The sequence below is a fragment of the Sprattus sprattus genome, assembly GCF_963457725.1.
Source record: "Sprattus sprattus genome assembly, chromosome: 10".
Taxonomy (NCBI): domain Eukaryota; kingdom Metazoa; phylum Chordata; class Actinopteri; order Clupeiformes; family Clupeidae; genus Sprattus; species Sprattus sprattus.
The window spans coordinates 15,042,294-15,050,624 of record NC_137908.1 but is presented as its reverse complement, the minus strand read 5'-3'; the positions used below and the strand labels follow the sequence as shown (position 1 = coordinate 15,050,624).

General features: G+C 47.9%; 1 protein-coding gene across 1 annotated transcript in view; it reads right to left on the bottom strand.

Moving 5' to 3' along the window:
- nfasca (neurofascin homolog (chicken) a) overlaps positions 1–220 on the bottom strand; it is a 56,457-nt gene extending 56,237 nt beyond the window's left edge. Inside the window, 1 exon segment of the mRNA XM_080846304.1 lies at positions 1–220. This exon segment is cut by the window's left edge and continues 84 nt beyond it. The gene's annotated coding sequence lies outside the window, so the exon portion shown is untranslated.
- Positions 221–8,331: the final 8,111 nt, after the last annotated feature.

Below are 8,331 nucleotides of genomic sequence, written 5' to 3'. Positions count from 1 at the left end.
TTCACTGGCTCCACTGATGCTTCCTGTGCCCCTCTAAGTCCGCTTAGAGTGACAGCCAAATTGTCTGGTCTCTTTGTAAATTCAGTTTCATAGAACAGGGAGGAACAGAAATGATGATTTCTCTCTCTCTTTCTCTCTCTCTCTTTCTCTCTTGCCTGATGGGCACCTTCAGCCTTCTGTGCCTGTTCTCTCTCTGTCTCACACACATGCGCGCACACACACGCACACACACATCCCTCTCTGGCTGCCTCCTTCCACGCACAGAGGCAAATCCATACACAGGCAGGCACACACGCGAGCACAGCCCGGATTCTCCCACCCCCCTTTCCTGCCTAGTCCCGCCCACCTCATGAATAATGAATTAGCCCCCAGCTACACACTTCTTCTCCCTCCCCCCACCACTTTTGCCCCTTATGCACACACACACGCACGCACGCACGCACACACGGACACATAATCTCAATCCTTGCAGAAAGCAAAAGCCCGTGAAGGAAGCTTGGAGCAGCTTTAACGTTTCTCATCACCCAGTGACCCCCCCCCGCCCCCGACCCAAGCCCAAACACACAGCCCCCTGTAACCCACCCCCCCTGACCTCTCCACCTCGACCCGCATCTCACCCCTCTCCCTCCAGTCTGCCTCCTCGCAAGGCACACGCCGCCTCAACCACCCCTCAACCATCAGGTCCACGGCACAGGCAGATGGGGAAAGCGTGGCGGTAAGATGGTGTGTCTCTGTTTATGTCTGTGTTTGTGTGTGTGTGTGTGTGTGTGTGTGTGTGTGTGTGTGTGTGTGTGTGTGTGTGTGTGTGTGTGTGTGTGTGTGTGGGAGCATTGCAGGGGATGAAAACAGAGCTGGTTGCACAGTTCACGTATGAAGAACTTTTTTAAACCTGACAGGAGTTGTATGATATCACTAACTCTCACCATGGTGAATGTGTGATCGAGACAGACACAATTTCCTGAGGTAATGAGAGACTGATAGAGAGAGAGAGAGAGAGTAAGAGAGAGAGAGAGTAAGAGAGAGAGGGAGAGGGAGAGAGAGAGGAAGAAAGGGAGAGTTTGAGAGAGGGTGAGTGAGCGAGTTGACAGCAGCTGAGGCAGACATCGCCAAGGAGACAGAGCAGATGCCCACTCTAGTGTTGCTCGTAAGCCAGAGGCCAAGTGGTAATTAACCACTGAGTCGGTCTTCCCGCTTCTTCCCAGACGCACAACTCCTCTCTCAGTTTGATGCTTTCCCTATAAGACAGTCTGCCACTTAAGGCAAAGTGTGTGTGTGTGTGTGTGTGTGTGTGTGGTGTGTGTGTGTGTGTGTGTGTGTGTGTGTGTGTGTGTGTGTGCTTATATGTGTGTGTACGCATGTTTGTTTGCCTCTAATGAACTGTAATGAAAGTTTCAAATGACTTAAGGGCCTAAGGTGATTCACTGTGTTGTTCTGCACTCATTATTTGGGGCAGAAAACTCCTAATTACCCTACAAATTATTCATGGCTTTAAAAAAATATATATATATGTGTCACTGGAGTTCCATCTGAAAGGCCCCACTTGACGGCTGATTTAATCCTCACATGATGAATAATGGCGTCTTTCACATAAATATTTGTTTTATTAGTGACAGCTGAGAGGCTTGTGAGTCAACTGTAAGCAGCCAGAGACTGGCAAGGACTAGTCTAGAAGGATACGATCTGGGGATAAAATGATTCAGTTGGGAGCAGAGCCATGTGTGTGTGTGCGTGTGTGTTTGTGTGTGTGTGTGTGTGTGTGTGTGTGTGTGTGTGTGTGTGTGTGTGTGTGTGTGTGTGTGTGTGTGTGTGTGTGTGTGTGTGTTGGAGTGGGTGTGTTTGAGTGTGTGTTGGAGTGTGTGTGTGTGTGTGTGTGTGTGTGTGTGTGTGTGTGTGTGTGTGAGTGTTGCGGCTCCAAAGTCAGCCTTCCATCGTGATTAAAACAGTTGAGGACAGAGGAGGTAAACAGAGGTGGGGCTGGACCTGAGGCTGCCTTGAGAGCCCTGCAGTAACCTGACTCCACTCAACCCACCCCCCCCAGGAGCCGTGAGCAGGTGTGAGACTGAGGAGCTAGAGCCAGTGCTCAAACACACCAAAGACATTAATGAAACATGCACACACACACTTATATAAACACAAACACATACACACAAATACAAATACACACACCCCTCAAAGCCATACACTAGAAACAGCGGGTGTGACTGGCATTTAGGACCTAGCGGAGCACTCAAAGGTGTATTACAGGGCTGCCAGCCACAGCGTGATTGGAAGGATTTATGTCGCCATGGTGACGGCCCGCGCATTATGCTAATGGGGCATCTCTTTGGGAGAAGGCACAGGATGAGTATAAGAGCACGCTTTTAGAGGATTTACGCCAACAGAGGTAGAGTGCAGGTAACACATCACTCCGTCTCTCTCTCACACAAAGCTCAATCAGAAAGAGAAGCGACCAGGGAGCTTGTTTCTCGCACTCAGGATTGGGCATGGAAGGCACAGCAAGGCCCGCTTCGGTGAAAAAAAAAGGTCGCCCGATTGTTCAATGAGCGTGAACACGTGTCACTGGCTGAAAAACATGTCAGCAATTTGTTTGCCGTTCCTCGGCTCACAGAGGAAGCTTGATGAGGGCGCCAGTTGGCATTCCGATTAATTGTGGAAATTGTGCCCGCATTCCTGCTCCCGCTCTGACGTCCATTGTGTGGGCTCATACCGACCAGGGGGCATCCCAGTGGGCGAGGACCACTGTGAATGAGGGCTCTGTTCTTCTCGGAGACGGAGCCTCGCACGGAAAACAAAGCCCACAGGCTCCGGCTCGGGCTCCTGCTCCGACTACCAAGGTTCCCCGCGGAGCTCGTGACTACGGCCGCATGCAACGGATGTCCCGTTTCCTTCACCTCAGAGGCTTCGCAAAGAGTCCCTCTTAAGGTTTTTGGACAAGACTCTCCATACACCCTCCTCATGAAAGCTGTGGTGAGACGATGGGGGTTGGTGGCAGACGAAGACCAGCGGGGGAGGTGGTAACAGCCACCTGAGGCTGAGAGGAGGTAGAAGCAGGGGCATTCTTCTACTGAAAGGCCTCCACACAAGCAGCCAGCTCAACATTACAGGGGGCCTTTCTACTCCAGGCATCAGGTGTGAGTCTAATTGCGGTGTTTAAAAATTTATAAGCAGGCCCTGAGCAACTGCGGACAGAGGAGGAGAGACAGATAGTAGTTAAGGGAGAGAAAGAAAGAACGAGCAGGTAAAAAAGAAAGAAAGAAAAAAAGAAGCTTATTGTGAAGCACAAGATCATCCTCTAAAGAGGCAAAGGAAAATAGGAGAGCCACAAAAACTGGTGCCTCTGACACCAAAATGGTCTTCTTTTGTCTTGTTGTCTTTTTTTTACCGTAATACCAGTCAGTGGTTGAAAATAACACAGCTGCTGAAAAAAATATTTTTTTAAACACAGCATACAACAAGGCTTCTTGTTTATTTATATACAGTTATATATATACACAGTATACAGTATGTATATATTGGATATATCTATATATATATTAAGAAAACACCCAATTATACCCTGATAGATTGGTAGTCTTTTGTATGAGGTCAGATTGGCTGGAAAGGACTCCAGGTGGCCGCTTCCCGCCTTCATTCTCACGCCTTCATGTGGACGTCTCAGTTCAGCTTTGCCTCAGGCTAGAACATGTCTCTGTCCCACAGGGAAGGTCATGTTTCTCCCACTGTCATCCATAGGATTCCCCCGTTTACAATACGAAAGACAACGCAGAACTTCTCCTGCCATTGTACTTGTAGGCTAATCTATTTTGTTATTGAGAAAAAAATACGGCATTGCTTCTCTATATAGTAGGTGCATAGCATACTTAAAACACTCTAGATCAGCCCTTTATGAACAACTCTCTTTGTCTCTAAGTCTTCTTCTCCTCTCCTCTCCCTCCCTCCCTCCCTCCCTGTCTCTCTCTCTCCATCACCAGGAGTCTTGAAACAAACACATTTAACATCCAGGGTTAAACCATACGTCACCTATATTAAACATTCATGACAGCTTGAGAGGGGAGATCCCTGCTCTCTCTGCTCTCTGCTCTCCTGCGCTGACCTCTGGGGCTTTGTATTGTGGAGAGGAGGAGGGCAAAGTCAGTCAGATGTACCCTGCAGCTGCCGGACACACCCAAACAGACACAGTAGATCATGTCCTCAGAGCGGTGACTGGACACACCCAAATGGGCTCGGCACATCTTGTCCTTTGAGCAGTGGCTGGACATGCAAAAAACACACTGCAGGTCCCTCTCCACTGCGCTGACTCATCCTTCCCACCTCCGCTCTCCTAATTGACGCTACTCAATTCAGTCAGTAGAGCTAGAACTCATTGACACGGCACAAACTGTAACTAACAGCTAGTATGATTTGATATAAAGTGTTAATAGATATGGTGAGATATGAGATGTTATACTCTGTTTATACTCTTATAGCTAAGAGAACAACATAGAGGGATGGTTAAAATCCATAGCACAGTTAGTCAGGTCACCTCACATCAACATTTGAGCTCTTCCAGAGAACAGGTGTTTAGAGGACAATAGAAGGAAGGAAGATGGCAGGAGACTCTTTTCTTTGTAGTGCACAGCTCTGCCAGGTTCACAGCAGAGGGAGAGGGAGAGGGAGAGGGAGAGGGAGCGGGAGAGGTAGCGGGAGGGAGCCATGGCAGGGTTCAGATGAGAACATTGCAGGAACACTTTTAGGTATTCCGGGTAATTGAATTGACTGTTCTGGAGCAACACGATCAAACTCAGCGAGAAAAGACATCGATATGAAACTAGGCAACGATTCTGCCCAGTAACAACATCAGTGTGATTAGAGTGTGTGTGTGTTGTGTGTATTTGTGTGTAAGTGTATTATAAGCCTATTTATTAGAAAATAACAGTTGTTTGTAGCTAACTGCCAGGTCAAAATGTTCCTTTTCTCTCGTTTAGGACACTGAGTGAGGTTTTCAAATGTGTAGACTCACCCAGTGCACTCGGAGTCTCATTGATTGATAGCTAGTTTTTCTAGTGACCGCAGCACTAATCTAATGTTCTCTTGCGTCTACATTTTGAGTCAATACGATCAGTTCACACTCTTAGCTTAGCTTTATTTTCTTTTCTAACATGGCTGGACATTTGTACCTTCTTACTGCATGCTATTGGGCAATATAATATGGAAGCAAAATGTCCAGTTCATCTCTTGGTTTTGCCTGTTGTGTTGATGTACTTGTACACCTTTCTTCCGAGAAAGAGTCTCCACAAGCCACAAATTAAATTTTCCTAGAAAAGTTTAACAACTTTCCTCTGCCTTTCCCTCATCTCCCTTAATTCACTTTATCTATCTATCTTCCTCCCTCCCTCTCTCTCACTCTCTCTCTCTCTCTCTCTCTCTCTCTCTCTCTCTCTCACTCAGACAGAGGGATAAGGGGAGAAAGAGCAGCTGATTCAGACAAATGTAAAGCAGTCTATGATTGTGGTGATGCAAGAGTTGCTGGGGATACACTGACATTAAGTGACATAATCCCATCTCCAGTCCCCGGTCCAGTCCCGAGGGCTGGATTGTGTCAAGTGACAGATCCTGGGCCTGTGGCATGTTCTGCGACAGAGATCTGGACGACCAGTCGCCAGTCACCACATAAGCCAGTTGGCCTGTCTCCCTCAGGAGTGTTGGCTGGGCCCATACTAGCCCTGTCAGTGGGGTGGGATAACCTGCAGGGCTGTTATGTCTGTTAAGGATAATAAGTGCATCTTGGCTTCTGGTCCAAATTAAAACAAGTCTGTGCAGTAGTTTTGACTACAATGACAGCAATGTAAGCCAAACATTATCCACATACATGCACACACGCACATATGTACAAACAGACACACACACACACTCCGCTCTCTCTCTCTCTCACACACACACACACAAACACACACACACACACACGCTCATAGACACACACAAATGCAGACAGACTTCATCTGTCAGTCACGGCCTGAATGGAAGATGCCGGAGACAGGACGGCGTGAGGGTAAGCGGAAGTCAGATGGCCCCTGGTCAAGACACGCGGTGTGAGTTAAAGCTCCAGACTCACGTCTGTCTTGACTGGAGTCTGACTCCACAAACACAGCCCGTGGCCTACTTTACCCCCCTCAGACACCAGAGTGTGGGGTTAACAAAAGCACTTGCCCTGCTTGTCAGTCAAACATGCTGTCACGTACAGGCCTTTCTCAACACAGGACACCCCCTGCCCTCCTCCCGATCTCCTCCTTTCCTTAAGACGTACCCCCAATCAACAGGAGGTGTTGTCGTTTGTCAGTTAATAGCTAACCCCCCCCCCCTCGGGCCCCACTCCCAGAATGGCCTGGGCACCCCAGGAGTGCCTTGATCTCCTGCCAGTAAGCACACACTCACACACACAAACACCGACACACACATACACACACACACGGCAACGTCTTCAGGACACAATAGGCAGAGCAGCTGGACAGCACGGCCCTGTGCTTGCGGTTGGCCTGCATGCTTAATTGGGAGCCTCAGACCAGCCATCTGGAGCCCCCCCCCCCCCCCCCCCCCCCCACATCTGCCTCCAATCAATGACCAGAGAAGAGAAAGGACCAGTGGACCAAACTATCCTTCATATCTCAACACCTCCACGCTCAATCATATCCAACCTGCTAAAGGTCACTCTCAAAATCATTTGTTTGCGACGACGTGGAGGGCACGATGAGCCATTATCAAGAGTCATCAATTAATGACGTCAGTCGGTCATGTGAGGGTTATGCCATTGTGGTAATATGACCTTATGGTTGACCCCCATGGGACCTAGCAGAACACTTGTTCTGCCAGAGAACATTAACGGTAATTTGCGGTGCCACTGTGGGTTTCAGTCATGCTAAAACACTTGTAATGACATGTTGAGCCAATAATGTTTACCCCACCCCTCTGTATAGTCTTTATGGTCCCTCTCAACTATCTTCAGAGACCTCTCTGATAGCCCATAGATATGCATGAACTTTTGAAAACCAGCATTTACATCCATTCATAGGGATTCAGTACCACAGTAAAATAACATGAAGTTGTAAATAAAAAAAGAACTGCTCTCCTCATGACTGAGTTCAGGAAGGCTAAGAGGTGCTTTTGTGATATTTGAAAGTGATATTTGATATCACTATAAATTGGGAAGAAAAGACAGAGTCATGCCTGGATAGATGGGTTAGCCCTTCTGTCAAAGCATTGTGTATGATGGTAAATCATTATTTTCCTCATTCTTTTCTTTTCTTTCTGTGCTTCATTAAGACCAAATGGCCATCCAGCTGGTAGGCGGTGAACATGGAGAGACTGGGTAAATGAGCGCAGCGATGTGGGGGAGATATGGCGATAGAGAGGCCTGGATCGAGAAAGAAAAGGACCTTGTAGATGAATCTATTTTTCATACTGCCGGAGGAGTAACAACCCCCCAGCTCATTCATCTCATTCACGTCACAAAAGGATTACTGTTCAGGACCATGGGCCTGGCCTGGCTAGTGTTGGGTTACCGATGCTAATTGCCTTCGAATCAGACAGAACCCGAGGACCTGCCAGTATGCAGAGGTAGGCGGTGAGAGTGGGCTGGTGGGTTAGCTGGAAAAGGGGTAATGAGTGTGGGGTATGTCGGGGAGTGCTGGTGGTGGTGGTGGTGGGGGGTGGGGGGGGGGGGGTGGTTGACATGACCTACATGTACCAACCAAGGAGACCTCCAGGGCCGTGTCTATTTTTATCTTATACCAGAACATGTCTGTGAAAATCACTTCAGTCAGGCATCCTCCACGTCAAAATTGGGCTTTTACACACCGTAGCAAACCACGTGGTGAGAACATTCACACACACACATCCACAGCACTGGAAACAGCATTGTAACAAAGAAAGCTTCACCAGAGACATATGCCACCCCCCACCCCCACCCCCAGCATCACTGCACCAGCTGAAGAGATGTTTATCCCCCAGAACTCCACAACTGACAGGGATGTTGTTTAATTTCTAAACATGTGCGCACACTTAAAGCACATTAGTGTGCTCACCGAAAAATTACCCTGTCTGCTATCAGAGCAGGGACTCCATTAGGGGGATACATTTAGTGATGAATTTAGTATGACTGAACAAAAGCCACTCTCACAAAGAGCTATCAGAACTCTTATCTTCCTCATGGGGAGAATGCATTCTCTCCTGGCACAACTGTCTACTATGGAGTTTCACTGCAGTCCTGCATATGGTTGTATAGATGTCTGATAGATATAGATCATTTTTTGCATACACGTTCATTTGTAAGTTGTATATATATATATATATGTATAT